Consider the following 21,053-nt stretch of genomic DNA (forward strand, 5'->3'; position numbering starts at 1 on the left):
TTCAGCAAGAATCTTGTTCTGGAGGTCTAGAAGAATCCCCTCTACCTCTGATGTCTCCTTTTAGTAATTTTCCATCCTCTGACCGCCACCCAACCCTGTACCTTGGCTATAAATCCCCACTGCCCTTTGTCATATGCAGAATTGAGCCCAGTTCTATACTGAGGTCTCTTTTCCCCTACTGCAATAGTTTCTGAATAAAATCTCATTTTACCTCTTTAACTCTTGTCCAGCTCTGACTTTCTTTAACATCTCTTTCAGTTGTACCATAATCTAAAGTGAGGCTCATGCACATACCACATAAATGTTCATATATGCCTTTGTATTACCAATAAAATAATTTAAAATATAATTTAACATTTTCAAACTTTCACTTAATAATCATTGTACTATTCAATAACTTTTTATTCTGGCATATTATAAATTTGCTTCCAAAATATATATCCCTCACCTTGCTCTTTTTGTTTGCAACGACCCATATCCCTTTAACTGATAATATTATATGATTGATTTGACCTTAGATATTTCTAGCTTTGGTAAGATTTGAAAATAAAAAAATTCTTGATGGTATTTCATAAAAATCATAGTCATTAAGGACCACCCTTTCTTATCAGATTAAGAGAAAACTTTTATAATATGTGTATTTCCTCTCAATAAATTAAGTAATATAGAGTCATTTTAGAATACTTAAGTAGTCATGATAATTATAGGGGTGTTATTCTTAATATATTTTATATATTTTCATCATTCTTTACATTCCACAGTTCAAAATGCCCTATAATACATTCATATTTGTTTGAAATAGAATACAGAGAAATGCATGGGGATTTTTACCTTCTTCTTGAGTGTGCTTTATTATCAAGTGCTATCCAAACATCTGACATGATAACAAAAAGTGTAAATAATCTACAATACTTAACCTTACGGTCAAACCTTTCCTTCTCCAATGGAATTTGATAGAAATTAAAAGAAGAAGTAATAAATTATAATGAATCTATTGTCTTGGTAAGTTACTTTATAACAAATACATTGTTATAGAATATGAAGAATTCACATATTCATTGGGCTATCTTACTTGTTTTATATTCTAGAAAAATACCCATTTTGATCTTTGATCTTCTATTCCTGATGATTCTTTGTATGTTTCTTGCAGCAGTACCTTTCCAGGAGTCAAAGGCATTTTATCCTATTTAGACCAATACTGCTGCCCTTTTTAAGATCTGGTTCATTTCATCCAAATGAACTAGAGTTAAAAAGGTATTGCCAATTTAGTAATCTGCCACTCTGCCCACTCCCTGCCAGTTTTCGCCAGGTCAGCCTTTGATTGGAAGAGAAATTTATGCATTTTTACACAAGTCTAATCAGAATGCATGCAGAAAAACTCCACTGCACAATGGAGATGACTGCAAAAGCCCCAGAGTTTATGTAAATAAGGGGGTGTTTGAGGCAGCTGATCTAGGATTCAAAAAGCTTGATTTGAGAGCACCCAAGAATAGCTATAGAAAAGCATCCCTAGTTTGCATTTTAGCAGATGAGTTCTCCTTGCCGACTTCTGCATCAAAGTAAGTTAGCTCAGCTCTTTAAAGAAATACAAAAGCATTACAGAAAGTTTTTTTTTTTTTTTTTTAAGGTACAATCAAGGACCGCCGGCTAATTAAATTAATTCACATTTTTAAAGACTTATCATTACATACAGAAAATGAATGTAAGTTCTTTTTTTTCCCCAGGAATCAATTCAAACATCATTAAAGTCACTAAAAAATCCACCTCTTATCTACTCCTGCCATTGACATATACTAGCCATTCAATTGTATTAGATGTTTATCTATGCAATCTCACTTTTATTTATTTTGCAATATTTCTATATAAAATATTAAGTAAGTAAAAATAGTGGTTTTCTCAGTTCTTATTTTGCATCAATCAGAACCAAGTAAATATGCTCATATTCTAAAGGGAGTTTTTGGAAGTTGTCCAAAAACCTCCATATTATTCTAAACTATTTAGTACTTTGGAAATGCTCAATATTAATTTTGCTATAGCATAAAAGAGTTGTCAGTGCTCTCCAAAACCTCTTTTTACCCCCTGAAGAATTGGTCATATGTGAGGATATGTATTTCACCATAATTGAAGCTGTGTAAAAAGATCACCATTTAGAGGTGGCATTTTCCTTTTGCTTCCATGCCAATAATGGTAAATAGCCTGGGGTAAATTGAAAAATGCCACCCATACCCCAACGATAAGTCTATGTCCTAATCCCTGGAACTTGTAAATGTGGCCTTATTTGGAAAAAAGGTCTTTGCCACTATGATTAAGGATCTAGAGATGAGGAGAACACTCTAGCTTATCAGGGTGGTCCCTAAATGCCACCACAAGTGTCCTTATAAGAGAGAACCAGAAGGAGATTAGACACAAACACAAAGCAGAAGGTGATGTGGAGACAGAGGTACTGATTGGGGTGATGACGCCAAAAGCCAAAGGATGCCAGCAGCCACCAGAATCTAGAAGGGACAAGGATTGGGTTCTCTCCCAGAGCCTCCAGAGACAGCATGGACTTTGACATCTTGGTTTTGGAATCCTGGCCTCTAAACTACGAGAGAATAAATTCGTTTGTTTTAAGCCACCCAGGTTTTAGTCATTTGATACAACAGCCCTGGAAAACTCAAGTCTCATCCCCTGGCTGTTTTCTTCTGGCAAAGGCCTGGACATTTTCCTTCTCTTTTACATTCTTCTGAGTGTCAAGTGTCCAGCTAGGTAAGGTTCAGGTATGTTGACAAATTAAAATTCTTTCAATCTTTTCTTTATTTTCCCTACCTTGAAGAAGTCTGAGACTAAAATCTGAGACACAAGTTTTTCTGTTGGAATAGGGAGTGAAGTAGCCAAAATTAAGTGCTTGGTCTGAAGTTATTCAGACATGACAATTTTAGGAAAATAGGGATTCCCTATGACAGACTTAGTTGTGATATTTATCTGACTTAGAGTCTGGGGCAAATGCATCATCTAATAGTATGTGCACCATGGTATTTACTATCTTTATTCTGTATATATTTCCTATATTTTCTTATAAGTTGGGATGATTAGTTCCATGCAGTATTTAGATATTGTTATATCTTCTGGCCAATTATTAAATAAGAATATTTCATCATAAATACATGAAATTTGTTCCTATTTCAAAGTAAAATTTTGAAATTGCATATTTATAAAAGGTATTATTATGATTCCTGTTGGTATTATTACTAAAGATGGCAAAGCAAGCTTTTTTCAAAATTCTGCTAGTAATCTAGCTGCCAGTTTAAGTTGGGAAAAACAAAAGAACAAACAAACTAGACAAACGAAAAGCCCTGTTCAAAAGATACTCTCAGGGATGTGACAAAGCATTATTTTATGTGCCACTGAAATTGTGTATTATAAAGGAAAAGCAAACTCTTAAAGACCCATGTCCAGAGCCAAAAGAGGAAGGCACACACACATACACAGAGAGAGAAAGAGAGAGAGAAATATCTCACACCTACAGCGAGTCAGTATGTTGATACATCTGAGGGCCCTGAAGTAGTTAGTACTTGATTCAAGGCAGAAGTGGAGTTTCTCCACTCTTCATCTTCAAGTAAAGACAGATGGCCTTTCATAATGGACCTTGCTCTGACAATGGGAATAAATGACTGTGATATCTGAACACTTTCAAGGAGACCCAGAGATTCAATATGCAAAGTCTTTCATTTTATCATTGAAAGTGCAGCCTTGGATTATTACTGACAGCAACAATGCAGTTAAAGTAAAGGTCATGCAGACTATTGACAATAATAAATTTTAAGATATGTTATCTTTTTGCTGAGGCCTCCTCCGAGTCATTTATCAAAAAAATAAATAAAATAAAAGATAAAGAAAAGGAAAAAAAGAAAAAGAAATAAGTACTACTTTGTCCTGGTGTAGTTTAAAACATATGCATTTTCCAGATTATTTCTGAATAAATACCAAAAAACTGTAGTTTTTAAAATGTGTTAAAAACTATTCTCTATATTCCTAAAGAAGGTTATCAAATTTTATAAAAACTGGTAGTATAATGTAAAGGAACTTAGTAAATCTCTATATTTTGATAACTGTTGACTGTATATAGTAGGAAGTTTATTTTTTATTATATATGCTAGAGGTTAATAGGTCCTCCATTTTTTGACTGTTTATTTTAATTATTTATTAAATATTTCTTCTCTCAAGAACAACAAAATATAGTTTTCAAATTCAGTGCTAAACTGTTGTTGAAGTATTCATAGTTAAACGGTATGGAGACTTAGAAAATGATTTATTTATTTTCTATTAAATCAAAACTTGTCTTCTTAATGTAGCAATATATTTCTATCAACAAAATTATCTATTTCTAAAATTATACTTCAAGATAAACTTTAAGAATTTATTTTTATGGCTACAATTTTCTCCCTCATTTGCATTGCCCTTTGCTTTTCACTTTTAATTTACCAGTTCCTTCCTTTCTCCATTCTTACAATGTATATATTTTATGATTTACTGCAATATAGAAAAAATTAGTTTGGCTTAAGGTTTATCTATTTATTTGAAAGAATATCTTAGAGATATTTTAAAGAATATCTTGGAGAAAGTAAACTTTCTGATTATATAAGCTTTTCTATTTGCTTTAGTTCCCCCGATGCACAATTATTGGCACTTCCACAGGGAAAATTGTCAGAACTATTGTTTATACATAGGGTCTGAATTGTGGCCATGAAAATCATGTAACAGGACAAGCATCTGGGGAGCTCCAGCGATCTCATTATTTAATTTATATTCCTTTGGCACAATCACAATTGAAGAATATAAAGGAAAACTTTCCAAGAAGAGGTTCACTTCTAGCAGGGACACAGATTAATAATAATAATCTCTGCTTCCAAATTGGCAAAGCCCTTCAAGAGTAGTAGTAGATTCAAATGCATCTTCACTGTGTAGATTCCAAGTACACAGAGCAACTGTGTAATGTATTCTGGAAGTACAGGATGTACATTTTAACAATCTGTTGCCACTTAGGTTTAGACAGTGACAGAAAACACTTTAATATCTCATTGTAATTTAAGAAACATATGTTAATTATCTACAGGGTTGCTGGCACAGTGTCATTTACTTTGGGGAAGGAAAAGTCTGCACTGTAATAATTGTAAAAATATTTACATACCTAGATTTCCTTAGCTTTACAGATACTGTGAATATAAGCATATTACTTGATTTATTTATAAAAACATGGCAATAGAAATTTAGAAATGTTTTATATTAATAATTATGGATACTATTAACAAGCAGAAAGTTTGCACTAATGTAAAATTTTTCTGTTGAAAGTTGTATAACAGATTATGGTTCCTGGTATGGAATGGATGTTCCATATTACTAATTGATTGTATATAATTTAGTGACTCCATTCAAAAAGACCATAAATATGGAAAAAAGTAATATTAAAAAATAAATAATTATTTTAATAATAATAATAAACTTGTGTTCAGCACTTCTTACATATAAGAGCACTGTCAGTTCTTTATATGTATTAAATTATTGAACTATCTCCAAAATGTATGCACCGAGTGATTATTATTTTCTATTTTAAATAAGAATAAATGACCGCAAAAGAACCCGAATTGCCAAAGCAACCTTGAGAAAAAGAACAAAGCTGGAGGTGTCATGTTCCCAGACTTCATACTATACTACAAAGCTACAGTAATTGAAATAGCATGGTACCGGTACAAAAACAGACACATAGGTCAATGGAACAGGATAGAGAGCCCAGAAATAAACCCACACAGTCTTGGACATTAATCTATGACAAAGCAGTTAAGAGTATACAATGGAGAAAAGATAGTCTCTTCAATAAGTCATGCTGAGAACACTGGGTGGCTACATGTAAAAGAATGAGATTAGAACGTTTCCTCACACCATGTACAAAAATAAACTCAAAATGGATTAAAGACCTAAATGTAAGACCTGAAACCATACAACTCCTTGAATAGAACACAGGCAGACACTCTCTGAGATAAAATGTAACAATAGTTTTATGGATCTGCCTCCTAAGGCAAAAGAAATAAAAGCAAAAATAAACAAATGGGACTTAATTAAACTTAAAAGTTTTGCACACAGGAAATATGTAAACAGCACATACAACTCAATATCAAAGCAGCAAACAACCCAACTGCAAACTGGGCAGAAGATCTGAACAGACATTTTTTTCAAAGAAGATATACAAATGGCCAACAGGTACAAGAAAAAATGCTCAACATTGCTAATCATCAAAGAAATGCAAATCAAAACCACAATGAGGTATCACCTCACATCTGTCAGAATGGCTATCATCAAAAAGTCTAAAAATAATAAATATTGGTGAGGATGTAGAAAAAGGGAACACTTGTATACTATTGGTGTAATGGTAAATTGGTGCAGTCACTGTGGAAAACAGTATGTAGATTCCTCAAAAAACTAAAAATTGACTTACCATATGGTCCACCAATACCACTGCTGGGTATATATCCAAAAACAACAACAAAAAATGAAAAACACTAATTTGAAAAGATACATGCACCCCAATGTTCATAGCAGCATAATTTACAATAGCCAAGATATGGAAGCAAGCCAAGTGCCCATCAACAATGAATAGATAAAGAAGATGTGATATATATAGATGTGATATATATATATGTGATATATATATAATGAAATATTACTCAGCCTTAAAAAAGAATGAAATTCTGCCATTTGCAACAACGTGGATGGACCTAGAGAGTATTATGCTTAGTGAAATATATCAGACAAAGGAAGACAAATACTCTATATTACCACTTATATGTGGAATCTAGAAAATAAAACAAATGAGTGTATATAACAAAACAGAAACAGACTCAGATACAGAGAACAAACTAGTGGTTAGCAGTGGAAGAGGGATGGGGGGAGGGGCAAGATAAGGGTATGGGATTAAGAGATACAAACTACTATGTGTAAAATAGACAAGCAACAAGGTTATATTGTACAACACAGGAAATATAGCCATTATTTTGTAATAACTTTAAATGAAGTATAATCTATACAAATCTTGAATCACTATGTTGTACACCTGAAACTAATATAATATTATAAATCAACTATACTTCATTTAAAAAATAAAAACTAAAATCAACACTTTGACTTGTATAAATCAATCAATCAATTAATCAATCAATGGAGGCACAAAGATAAACTTGGCCAAGTTTACAGAGATATGAGGGGGCAGAGCCAGGATTCATAGCCTGGCAACTTGAAATATTTTGGAGCTTAGATACTTAACTTTTCAGTTCTATGTTGCTTCATCAATTAAGGCATGGTATTTTAGTTGATAAATTGCCATTTCAAAATGACTGATGAGAAGGTTGGTGACACTGTTGAATGCATACAGAATGGCATCAAAGCCAAGGCACTGCTTGCAGCCAGATTTTAAGGTGTGTTTTGCCTCTCTACTTACTCTCTGTGTTCTATTGGTTAAGTCAGCTCCTGCGAGCATCAGTTTCCTCATTAATATAATGCGGGGGCTGATAACTCCTCATGGCCTCATTATGAGGACTGAAGTGTAGGGAATACCTGGTTACTAACCTATTGGTAAACACAGTTGCTATTTTGTTAAAATTTAAAGTTGCAGATTAATGTTGAAATAATTTGTTTATTGCAACTATATGGACATATTTTCTAAAATACAACTCTTGGAGCTGCAAACCTTAGAATTTTAGCATGAGAATTCATATTTTATTTTACTCTAAAGCTTCCTTGCATTGTTATACTTTTCATTTCAAGAAGTTTCGTCCCTATTTAGGGCTGAAGCTTTCTTTATGTACATGACACAAGCAAGGATCACACTTTTTTAGCTATAAAGTCTAGATATATCAAGTTCTATTGAATCAGTGGAAACCACTCTTTCCTGACCACAATACTTCATAAACAATTAACTAGGAGGAATAATAACACACACACACACATACACACACACACAAACACACACACACACACACACTCAAGTCTATTTCATCTTACAGTAGTCTGACACATCAAAATGTTCTAATTCCAGATTTCTAATTTTAAACAAGAAATGTGTCAATGAAGTTATTCATTTTACATGCCCATGTCAAGGGGTCAGGGAAATTCTATTTGATTTATTCAATTATCACTTATTGAATACTGAGATATGACTCACTTGGTTCTTCTCTGTAGAGTGTTCATCATTATTTTAATACATGTGGTAAGGTGGGTTATTAGCAACGATAAAGATAATAATAATGATGATATACTATTTATTTAGTATTTGCTATTTGTAAAGGATGGCAATTAATTCTAACAAAAATCTTGTGAGTTAAGTACCATTATTACGTTTTTACAGATGGGGAAATTGAGAGTTAAAGCGGTTTAATGTTTAATGTCCTATCCAAAACTAGTATCCATATGTCCACTGTCATCAATCTCTGTTAATTAATTTGACAGATACTAGCTAACCAGCATATTTAGTTTTTCTTTTGTCATACTATTGTTATTTTCTATTTTCCCGCAGTAAGAGAAAATAATGGTTTGGGGGTTACAGAAAAACTATAAAGTATTCAGCATCACCATTCCCATCTTATACTATATTTACTAAAAATTTGGGTGCTTTTGCCCCATATCCCTCCATATCATAAGCTAATTCACACATGTGATTTAAACTGACGCTGTATATTATCCCTAGAAGTTGGGGGTTCCCTTCCAATTGTATGGCTGTGTTGTGTAGCTACAATTTCACATATTTTTAATCCAATAACTACATACTTAATCAGATCTTTAAGTGTGAGGAAACAATTTCCAAGTTTCTTGGAAACGCAGAAGGCAATTATGTCGCTTTATGCACTGCTGCATTTCTGAAGATGAAACAAACTTTTGTTCATTAATTCTTCTAGCACCTGAAACTTTTGTTCAGTAATTCTCCTAGCACCTTTTTCCCAAACAAGTCAATGGTTTAATCACTTTTTAACAAGTCCTGGAAGATTCATTTTCAGATGTTACTAATCCTGGGAATAAAATGTATTCTAAATTATTGATTGAAAGATGTGAAGCAAGGCATGTTATCACCTAATTCCAAAGAAACTGACCAGAAAAGGAATGGCTCTGGGAAGTAGGTCTAGCATTCATTTCCTGGTTGCACAACCTGTACTGAGAACACATGATGCTTCAAGGTTCCTAAGTTTATAGTTCAGCCCAAATGGTGGAATTATTTTGCATCATGACATGCCCACTCTTGAGATGTTAATGTTTCATGCCTCCACCAACAGGAATAAATCTCATTTATTAGCACTCAGTTGTTGGTTGATGGGTTGATTAGTTTGCTTTCCTGTGTTATTTTGCTGTTTGTGGTGGTGTTGTCATGGGTAATTTCCATATTCATGACTGTCTCTCATCTTGTGAATAATCTTTTCAATATTTGGATAAATTCCTATGTATTCAATCTGACATGCTCTTCACACAGAAAAGTCAGAGCTAAGTACCCGTTCTCCTTTACAGTAAAATCATGCCTATGTGACTTAATTTCCCAATCAGAACACCTGCATAAGAATTTAATTCAGAAGTGACCCATGTGATGAAATAGGCTTTTATAGGACATTCACTTTTGCTGGCAAGGTGAGGGGCAGAATATCAACACTCAGTGGTAGCAGACTTATCTGTAGTGACCACAAATTCTCAGTGTTAGCAAACCTGGTTCCAGCAAAGGGACCACATCAATGCTAGCAGCAATAGCAGGTGCAGTAAAGCATTGATTCCTCCAAACTTCCAAGCAGTTCTGAAAATTGCTTAATATCATTTAATAAATCAATTTACTGATTAAACTATCCAGATTTGATTTGTGGATTTTACTTTTTTTCTAAAAACCCTAGGTGGTTTTGTTTGTATGAATGCTTGCTTTTAAGAATAAGAGAAGTTGAGTAGAATAGTTTCTGAGTTGTATGTTTGGGACTGATAATATACATGGAAAGAAAACTCCCAGGATATAAAATTTGGGGAACATGATTGTCTTCCCTTAAAATTTTGTAAGCATTGATTACTTTCCTTCTAGCATTTTTATTGTCCCAAGTTGATGAAGACAACAAAAATGTGACCAGGAAGTGTGTTATCATTTAGACTCTCTCATTAATTTTGCTGTTGAATGCAGTGTGACTTGCAACTTAAATGCTTATATATTATTTTTAAGCCAGTAAATTCACAGCTGTTTTTTGGCCGTGCCATGCAGCATGCAGGATTTAGTGGGATCTTAGTTCCCTGACCAGGGATTGAACCTGCGCCCCCTGCATTGAAAGCACGGAGTCTTAACCACCAGTGAACTCCCCACAGCTATGTTTTATATGATAATTTTCCAAAAATTTGTCAGGTTTCTCTGTCAAAAACACTTTTATATTCTTATATTGGATCTCGATTCTCTGTCCTCAATTATAACTGCTCTTTCCAATTTTTTCATCCTCTCATATCTTTTCTCTTCATTCTGGAAAAGAACGCTAAGTTGGTTATCAACATCATTGATATGTTTTTCCACATCATAATATCTTATTTTTAAATATATCCAATATGAACTTTATTATGATAATCAAAATAGGATATAATTTAAAATCTTTATATTTGTTGATACACCTTATGACAGATATAAGTTCTAGCTTCTACTGAAATATTTATATTAATTCATATAATAAGATCTTTTAGCAGAAAGCATATAACATTATGTGTAAATATGGCATACAAATGCTATAGTATGTCTCATTTATGACAAACATAATAAGGAGAAAAAAATCCAGAATATTGGTTTTAGTGCTAAGATAAATGCACTAAATAATTTTGCTAGGAGTTCTATGATGATCCTGAAGATCTGACTTCTCTGGACAAAAAAAAAAAAAAAAAAAAAAAAATCAGGGTCGAACAAGAGGTCCTGACCTATATTCATTCTGAAGATTCATCAGAAGCATCATAATCACTGTTTTTGCCTCAGAGAAATGGGATTTAATCATATAACCTCAGAAATATATCTGCACGGAGTAGCTTATAATTAGGGTCAAGGTTTGAGGAAGAAGTTTCTTGTATCATGTTTTAATATTTTGATAGTCTTTAGGAATAGCCTTCTATTTTAAAGTCTGTATGGCATTACTACGTAACTAAATCAGTTGAGTACAGCTAGGAAAGACATTAGAAATTCCAGTAAATGTTGACAGGTATAAGTTTACTTCATGATCTAAGGCTTAGCAGGAGATAATTACCTATCTATGCATTTTTGCTATCTGCAATCTTTTCCCCTCAATCTCCATTTTAGCTTTGTTTTTGGCTTTTTAATCAGGTGTTCTATGCTTCCTGTACCCGTTTAATATATGACATTACTTTTCATGTCCTATCAAGGATGCTAAACTGTCTAAAATACTGTATTTTTAGAGTAGGTCACTTCAGTGAGGCTCTCTCCTCTGAATTCTTGGAATTCGTTCATTCTCTTTCACTTTTTCATTTAATAAATATTTGTCAAGCACCCATTAGGTGTCAGACACTCTTATAAGTGCAGAGAAGAGAACAGTGAACAAAACAGAAAAGGATTCTGCACTCATTGAGCATATAATCGTCAGCAAAATCACTATTAACAGAAATAAATAAAAAGTCATAGTTCAGAGGTCATAGGTACTATAAAGAAAAATATTGCAGGATAATAGGAAATTGAGTGACTCAATGTGTGTGCATGTGTGTAGGGGAGGGGCATCTCAGATAGATGTTGTTATTAATATCATTATTCATGTTTTCCTATCATTAAAAAGGGAGGTGGATATCCAAATCCTGTCAACTTAGGCAAATAATTGCATAAAGTTACAGATTGTAGTATACATAATTCCCAGCCCAATTTCCAACATATATCTGCCATTTATTTGATGAGTGTTTTCATCTGTTGATGTGGGTCTTCTCTCATTTACATTAAATGTGTCTAACAGTCTTAACAGATGGAGAGCAAATACAGAAAAGAGTCCTATTAGGGTTTACCATGTTTTCCTTTCCCCTCCTCAATTAGTACTCTAGTCACAAGAATCAGTCTCAGCTTTCAAGTCATTTTCAATAATTCTTTTCCCTCCCTTGTTCCATTTTTTTGAAATTATAATATCTGAAGAGATAAAGAATGAGACATAGTATTAGGGGTCAGGGCAGGGGGCATGGGAAACTGAAACATTGCCTAAAATTTAGCATGCAGTCAGTAGAAGGATGGCTATTCAGTTTTCTGCTTTGTTGAGATTTTGTTTCTGATCCAGGAATTAGAGAAAGAGGGAAGGAATAAAGGTCTTTCTATCTACTTTCTGGCAGGCAGGCACACTAGCAGCATCGTACTATATCATGTATTTAATCCACTCCCCTTAGCTTTGTAGTTAATGGAAATTCCTCTCGTGTTCTAACAATAAGTTGACAGTGAGTCTCAGTTCACAGTGTTGTGCAATTTCATCTTTTTAAGTCTCTTCCTAACTACTTTAGTGAAAAGGTAGAGGAGGCTGCTTCAGGCCTACTAGCAAGATGACATTTTAAACTGGAAATGAAAGTAGAGGTTTTTAGTTTCCAATATATATGTGAATTCTGTATGAGAAGTGATTTGTTCCACAGCAAAACAGATATGCCATCCTTTGACCGCATAGAAGAAGCTGAAGAATGAAAGCTAAATAAATAGAACATGTATCTGCTAAATCTCCATTGTCATCTCCATTACTTTCTCTTTCTTTAACCTGTGTATCATTTATATCATTTATAACCTATTTCTAATGCACCCTTCAAGTCAATTATCATGTTAAAGACATAAAGTTACTGAATAAAAGAGAAGTTACTTGCTATCTTTAATATGGTGGTATTTTTCCAGGAAATTATTACGTGGAAGAATTGGATCTTTTTTTAATTAAAATGTAAAAATCATACACAAACCATTTGTGCTGTTTCCTATGCTAACAAAGGCATTTTCTTGAAATTTTTTAATTCAGTTAAGATATTAGTGGACATTAATGGAGAATCAACTGTTTTTTTCTGCACTGTTCCAGGCACTATACACAAGATTAAATAAAACAGATAACTACTGCCTGCAAGGAGCTTACATTTTCCATTTTGTCTGTTAAATTTTCATTCAGTTTGTTAAATTTTCATTCATTCTTCAAGTTTTGTGTCCCAGCCCATTTTTCACGACCTGTCTACTAGTTCTTAATAGTAAGCTCTTTGAAGATGAAAACCAAATTTATAGCTTTTAAAGCTCCCGATTTAGTTCCTCAATGTGTACTTATTGAATAGAATCAAATTTAACTATACTGATATGCCTTCAACAGAAAATGGCATTTTGAGTGTCCTTGTATTTGCCCCTTAAGAGGAGTGTCTCTTTCTATGATATTTGTTTGAAATAAATAATTGTAATTATTAAATAGGAAATATCTGTCTCAAGTTATTCATTATTAGAGATTAGATTTTTCATAAATGTTAAAACATTACAAAACTTTGTCAAGTAATACTAGGAAGTCAGCTCATGAATTCTAATGAATCTGAGAAATATTTGAATAATTCATAAGTACATTCAAAATACACACACACACACACACACACACACACAGACACGCATCTTCAGATTAGCAGATCATAACATCAATGTCCAAAACAAAAGTTAAGTTTATGGAACTTACAAATTTACGGAACTCAGTGTCATATTAATATAAAAAGTGAGAGAGGTGCTAATAGAAATAATCAACAGCATTACATGACTTTTGGAACTTTATTTCACATTTCTTAAATTAAATCACAAAAGAAGCCAGTATTCATAATTGGGTGTGTATTTTCATAATGCCTCAGTTTCAGTGTGTGAGAATTGAGTGTTTTCTTCTTAGCAACTGAATTTTTTCTAAAATGAAGAAGTTTGTTTTTTGCTCTGTTAATAAACTGAGGCACAGATGTGTGGTCAAACTCCACAATGTAAACAAGTTCTTAGGCTGAATTATTAAATTCAGGTTTGTTTCCTCTTATTTTATCACTTCATTTTCTTTATCTAGACTAATAGTGCTGACTGTTGTATTTTATGCATTTTCAAGCTCTTTTCTATCCATTTTGGAAGAAAGCAATGTGTCAGTCATTAACTACACAGGGAAAAAAGGTAAAATATAAACTTCAGGTAATTGTGTTTTTTAGTGAACTGATATTTTACAAAACACATTATTTGACAAAGGTAGGATTAATAAACATAAGAATTATGTATTCCAAAAAAGTAGTCAGAGTTAAATGTGGGAACAGTTATATCATTAAGTCATACCATGCCATATAACTAAAAAGATCAAAATAGTTTATCAGTTTCAGGCTCTTATTAGGGAGAAACATGAAGTAATACTCCTAAATATAAATCTATAATTTAACAAATTTCACAAGTAAAACTTAACAAATATCCCCATGCAAATTTAATTTTGCTAGAGTAATATCTGACGTAATATCAATAAGATCATACTTAATAAAAGTTTCCTCTAGTAGCAGACCTTGCTTGGATATAAATCCTATAATTTAAGGATAATATTATTATAATTTAATAATACAAGAAAAAAATAAAGAGTTGTCCCAAAAGTAGCCCTGGGAACTGGACATTATCACGTTTGTTTAGTGGAGTATGGACGTCAAGAATTGCCCCAATGTGACACTAGATGTACAGTATAAAGAAAGGTACTTCCTGTTATATACATATGCATGAGAAGGTATTCAGGAAGAGGCATGTGCTAGAACTGGGTAGCTGAGGACCTCCCAGCTGAGGTTCTCCAATGCATTTGAGAAAGGTAAGGTGTTGTTGATCTTCTAAGGCATAAAATAAAATTAACAAAGAGGCAAACAATGGAAACTAATTCCATCACATTATTTCTCTTCTTGCAGGACATGGGGGCGAGAGGGTTTAACTGTGATACCAGTTAAACAGTGAGACTAGAACATATAACATTGTTGCCAGTAGCACCAGTGAAATGGTCAATTAGCAAAGACCAAAGCACATGCGGTGTATTATCCAGAGTTCTCCAGAGAAACAGAACCTACGGGATGTATGTATACATATACGGAGAAATTTATTTTAAGGAATTGGCTCATGTGACTATGGAGGCTGGCAAGTCCAAAACCTACAGGGTGTGCTGGCTAGAAACCTAGGGAGAGTCAGTGTTGCAGTTTAGTTCTGAAAGCTGTCTGCTGGTAGAACTCCTTCTTGCTCTGGGAAGATCAGTCTTGTGTTCTATTCAGGCCTTCAACTGATTGAATGAGGCCCATCCACATTATGGAGGGCATTCTGCCTTATTCAAAGTCCAGTGATGTAAATGTTAATCTCATCCAAAACACCCTTATAGAAACATCCAGAGTAACATTTGACCGCATGTCTGGGCACCTTGCCCCAGCCAAGTTGACATATACAATTAAACATCATACTGGGCCACTCCTAGACAGGATGAACCACTGACTTCAAGAAATTTTAAGTCCTATTTCTTACATTTCTTCTTTCAGCAGGACAATAAATGGTTTGAAGTGAGAGACCAAAAAAGGAATCCACAAGAGCTCAAGTTCTAGTGACTCAGCCAATGACCGCAAAGTCCAAAGTTAATGAGTCTGACTGGTGAGTAGGTACATTTGTCATTGTTGTTTTTACTATTATACGTCTAGGCTGATGTATTTACCATACATTAAAAAGTCAGAACTTACAAAAATTATTGTAGGGCAATTGGCTGTCACCCTAGAAATTAAAATATAATTCTATGCTATTACAGCAACATACATAAATTTGTTTCCGGCATATTAAAAATTTAAACTGAACATAAATTCTTTAAATTTACATTAGAAATGTAGAGAAGAATCTTTATAATCTTAGGTAAGGATTCCTTAAGCAAAATACAAAAGTACTAACCATAAAGGGAAACTGTATAAATTTGACTACCATGCAATGATTATTTCTATCCGTCAAAAGAAACTCTAAACAAAATAAAAAATACAACCCACAGACTTAGAGATAATTATAGAAACATTGCAGACTCAAAGATCTGTAATCAGATTATAAAAATAATTCTCAAATAATAGAAGAACAAAAAACTCCAATAAAAAAGAAAGGCTTGAAAAGACCATTCACAGAAGTGGAAATATGAATATGAAATAAAGGTGAAAAGGTGTCAAACTCAGTATTAATCAGGAAGAAAAACTAATTTGAAACAATAATATTATTCCATTTCATATCCACCAGATTCAAGTTGGTATGTACCATAATTTAAGAAGGATAATAAATATGGGAACTCTCACTTACTGCTGTTGGGACTGCCCATCATTATGTCCACTTTGGGAAGAAATTTAGCACCAACTAGTATAGTTGGAGATGTACATACAAAAGTTGATATTTCCACTTAAAACTATATATCTTTCACTAAAACTCTTGTACATGTACACAAGAAGATGTATACAGAAGTTTTTACTGTATCATTATTTGTAATAGAAAAACATATTGGAAATAAGTTTATCAGCAAGAGAATATATAAATAGCTATGTGCATATGTATGAATAACACATTTGTATGTGTGTTTTCCTTTCTACCCATGTACATAAAGTTAAACTAACCATATCATTTCATGGCACTATGATCATCAGGCAGTATATGATTAATTTTGTTTTATTTGATTGTATATTAATTTTTCCCTTTTTTCTGATCTTTTTATTATCTATTACTTGTGACTCAAAATGGCCCCTAATGATTCCTACCAACTGTTGTGTAGCCCCCTGCCACATCTACCAGGGTAGGGCTGTGTGACCTAGAGAATATTGCAGAAGTAATGTTATGTTAACTTCTGATGTTGTCTTACAAGACCTTGGGGTTTACATCTTGCTCCCTTTCTTTCTGAATTCACTTGCACTGGGGACAGCCAGATGCCATGTCTTGAGGACATTCAAGCAAGCCCAGTGAGGATGCACATGTGGTAAGAAATTGAGGTCACCAGCCAACAGCCATATGCTATGCAAGCCATTCTGGAATTTGGTCCTCTAGTCCCAGTTAAGCCTTTAGATGCCTATAGGGCTGACCCACCTTTTGACTGCAACAAGAGAAATCCTGAACCAGAATCACCCTACTAAGCCATTCTTGGATTGCTGACCCTCAGAAACTGTGAAGTAAAAATCATTATTGCTTTAAGTCTTTAAGCTTTGGAGTTATTTGCTAAGAAGCAATATATCACTAATACTTTCCTTTTCACCTTAGTCACCCATGCTAATGTGTTTGACATTGATTTTTTGTGAGTATATATCCTTGAAAGATACATAATTTTGCTTTTTGTGCATGTATTTTTAATTTATAAAAATGCCGTTGTGCTATAGATGCCATTCTGTTTCCTTTTTCCACAACATGTTTTTAAGACCTACCAATTTTGCTTATAATTAGTGTTATTTTTCTCTAAATGCAGAAAAGCATCCTATAGTATGCATTCTTCATAATTCATCTTCCTGCATATCCCCTTAGAGACCTGTGACTAGTTTTCTCAAAGGTATATACCTTGAAAGGGATTGCTGGGTCATAGAGTATACTCTTTCCATTTTCTTTTTGAAGACTTGCTTCATTGCCTCCCATCTCTTCCCTATCCCATAAATGTATATATATATTTTTAATTTACTGTTTTATTGGGTCATATATTCATATAGGGCAACATTTAAAAGTTTAAGTCTGCATTGTGGCTACTTCCTTCAGCCTCACATTTCTTTTCCCCAGAAGGAAGATAATACCATTAGTTCCTTTTGAGTCCTCTTAAAATGATGTTTGTATCCACAAGCAAGTACAGATTCTTTACATTTTTACCCAAATAGCAGCACATTAAACGCATTGTTCCATACTGCACTATTTTTTTTTTTACTATGTAATTTTTTTTTTACTATGTAATCTTGAAGAAATTTCTATTTTAGAACATAAACAACCTATTCTTTGATACAGGTACATAGTGTATCATTGTTGGGTTTTATCATAATTATTTAACAATGTCTTTATAGATGGATTAGATTAATTCTCATTTTTTAAACTTTCAAATAATCCTGAAAATAATCATCTTAAACAGAAAAAATCATTTTATATATGTGCAAGGTTATCAATAAAATATATGTTTAGAAATATATTTCTGGGTCAAAGGGTAAGTGTATTTATAATTAAAAGAGATTAATATTTAAATAGCTCCCTATAAAAGTTGTATCAATTTACAAATATATATCAAAGAATCAATGTTTGAATTTACTAATTCCTCATTTCCTTCCCTTGCCAAAGTGTGAATTCAAACTTTTGTTTTGTTTGCTTAATGTGTGTGTTTATGTAATGCACACAAATATTGAAACGTATATATTTGAATGGTTTATATGCACATATTAAAAATTTAGGAAGTACAGAAGGTAAATGGGGAAAAGTAGATTTAGCTCACATCACTTACTCATTCACACAGTAATTTCTCCTGTGGCAGCCATACTTGTCAGCTACATACACATAAAAGTTTGGGTACATAGATTAATTCCTCTTATTTGGACGTATTTGTACTTCTTTCGTGTTGCAGGAACTGGAATGAGAAAGCTCTTGCCAAGGTGCTATTTTAAAAAGAGGCACCAGATTTCTGCGTAACCATTTATATTAGGAATATATGCCTTTATTATCTCAACGTTCAGCCTCAGGCAAACACCGTGATATATGTGGATCTTAACAAAGTGATATACTTTATTTTTAAATTGGGGTATAGTTGCTTTACAATGTTGTGTTAGTTACTGTTGTACAATGAAGTGAATCAGCTGTATGTATACATATGTCCCTTGCCTCTTGGACCTCCCCCCAACCCCCCATCCCATCCATCTAGGTCATCACAGAGCACCGAGCTGAGCTCCCTGCGTTATACAGCAGGTTCCCACTAGCTATCTGTTTTACACATGGCAGTGCACATACGTCAATTCAAATCTCCCAATTCATCCCAACCCCCTTCTCCCTGCCCAGTGTGTCCACATGTTCCCTACGTCTGCGTCTCTATTCCTGCCCTGCAAATAGGTTCATCTGTACCATTTTTCTAGAGTAATGAGTTCTACACTACGGCTGGTCATAATGTTTTTTGTTTTTTGTTTTTTAAATTAAATTATTTATTTATTTATTTATGGCTGTGTTGGGTCTTCGTTTCTGTGCCAGGGCTTTCTCTAGTTGCGGCAAGCGGGGGCCACTCTTCATCGCGGTGCGCGGGCCTCTCACTATCGTGGCCTCTCTTGTTGCGGAGCACAGGCTCCAGACGCGCAGGCTCAGTAGTTGTGGCTCACGGGCCTAGTTGCTCCGGCATGTGGGATCTTCCCAGACCAGGGCTTGAACCCGCGTCCCCTGCATTGGCAGGCAGATTCCCAACCACTGCGCCACCAGGGAAGCCCTGGTCATAATGTTTGAGCCTACTCAGATCCAGCCAGTGTGCTGTACAGCAGTCATTCTGGGATCGTCCCCTGCAGAGCATCTATCATCTCTGTCCAACCAATGAAAGGCGAGAAGAGACATGCACACAGGATGTCTTAAGTGTCTTATCCCAGAATTTCTGAACATAACCTTTGTTTGCTTTCTACTATAGAAAATGTACTTACGTGGTCACACCTAATTTCTAATTTCAAAACTAAACACAATTTAGTTTTGAATATGTTTCTTTATTATGTGCCCACATGTGAGCCATATTTTCGTCTTTTATTGTTGTTGTTGTTAAGCTGTTTACTATGAAAAGTGAGAACAGATTGAAGAGCAGAAGTTGTCTTTGTCACGTTTTAGAATTTTAGCTTTCACATTTATATCTATAATCCACACAGAATGTACATCTAGCTGTGGTGTGAGAAGATATCTTTTATTTTCCTTATAAGGAATGAATTTTCTCAGTTTAATGCTGCTGTTCTTGACCTACATATTTCCATATATATGTGGAACAATTCCTTCAGTTTTCTAATACGTTCCTTTGTCTTCTTTATCCCTGTGCTAATATTATACTATATATCTTTTTACATATTTTGTAAAGCAATTTTCTCAATATAATTCTTCTTTTAATTATTGTTAATTTAAGAACTTACGTCAAAGGTTTATAAAAGATTTTTGAATTTTACACACCCATAAATACAGACACAAACACCTATTAAAATTTTTATTAGAAGTCCTTTAAGTAGAACAAATTATAAAGTGTTAATAATCATGATATAGATGTATCCTTTTCATAAATATGATATCCTATCCATTTATACATGGTCATTTTCATATATTTTAATAAAACATTTAAATTTTCCCCAGAACTTTTATATATGCTCTATTAGTAGTTTGACACTTTATCATTTTTTGATAATTGTATGCAGTGTCTTTGTTTTTATTATGTATCCTAATAAGTATTTGTTACTGTAAAGGAAAAATTACAATACACTCTACTATCTATGACTGCCATCATATTAAGTAATATGTTCAGGATCTTAAATACTAATTTTAGAATATTTTAATGTTACCTTTGAGTGAGAGGAGAATGATGCTAGGGAAGTTTGCAAAAGAATTTCCAACCATATGTAAAATGTCTTATTTCTTTATAAATTCAAACAATTTTACCAAATTACTATATTCATTAAATTATCATCTGTATGTTACTATTTGTTTAATATATCTTCAATAATGTGTTCTTAAAAATGGAAGAGTAATATTTTATTTTACATGAGGGTTTAAAAGTGTATCATTCATAATAATAGTTTAAAATGAAGTAAATTATTATATCCCTTTCTGAAGTTTTGTATATGTTTTCTATTATATAGGTTCTTCGTTGAAGGGTATAAATAAGGCTACTTATGCATTTGCAGTGTCACAAATGTGATAACTATAGTTGAATGAAATTTAACCTTAGAGGTAAACATACCTGGTTCTAGTTTTTTTTTTATTTTGAAACTCAGTGCTTTGTATTTACAAAAGAAAAATAATAAAGGAAAAGTGTGAAGCTAATCAGCTGGAGACACGGGGCAAAGGTGGGAATCTGGGGGAAAGGGTAGGGTCCTCTGCAGGGAGA

This window comes from Balaenoptera ricei, chromosome 5, assembly GCF_028023285.1.
Source record: "Balaenoptera ricei isolate mBalRic1 chromosome 5, mBalRic1.hap2, whole genome shotgun sequence".
Classification (NCBI taxonomy): Eukaryota; Metazoa; Chordata; class Mammalia; order Artiodactyla; family Balaenopteridae; genus Balaenoptera; species Balaenoptera ricei.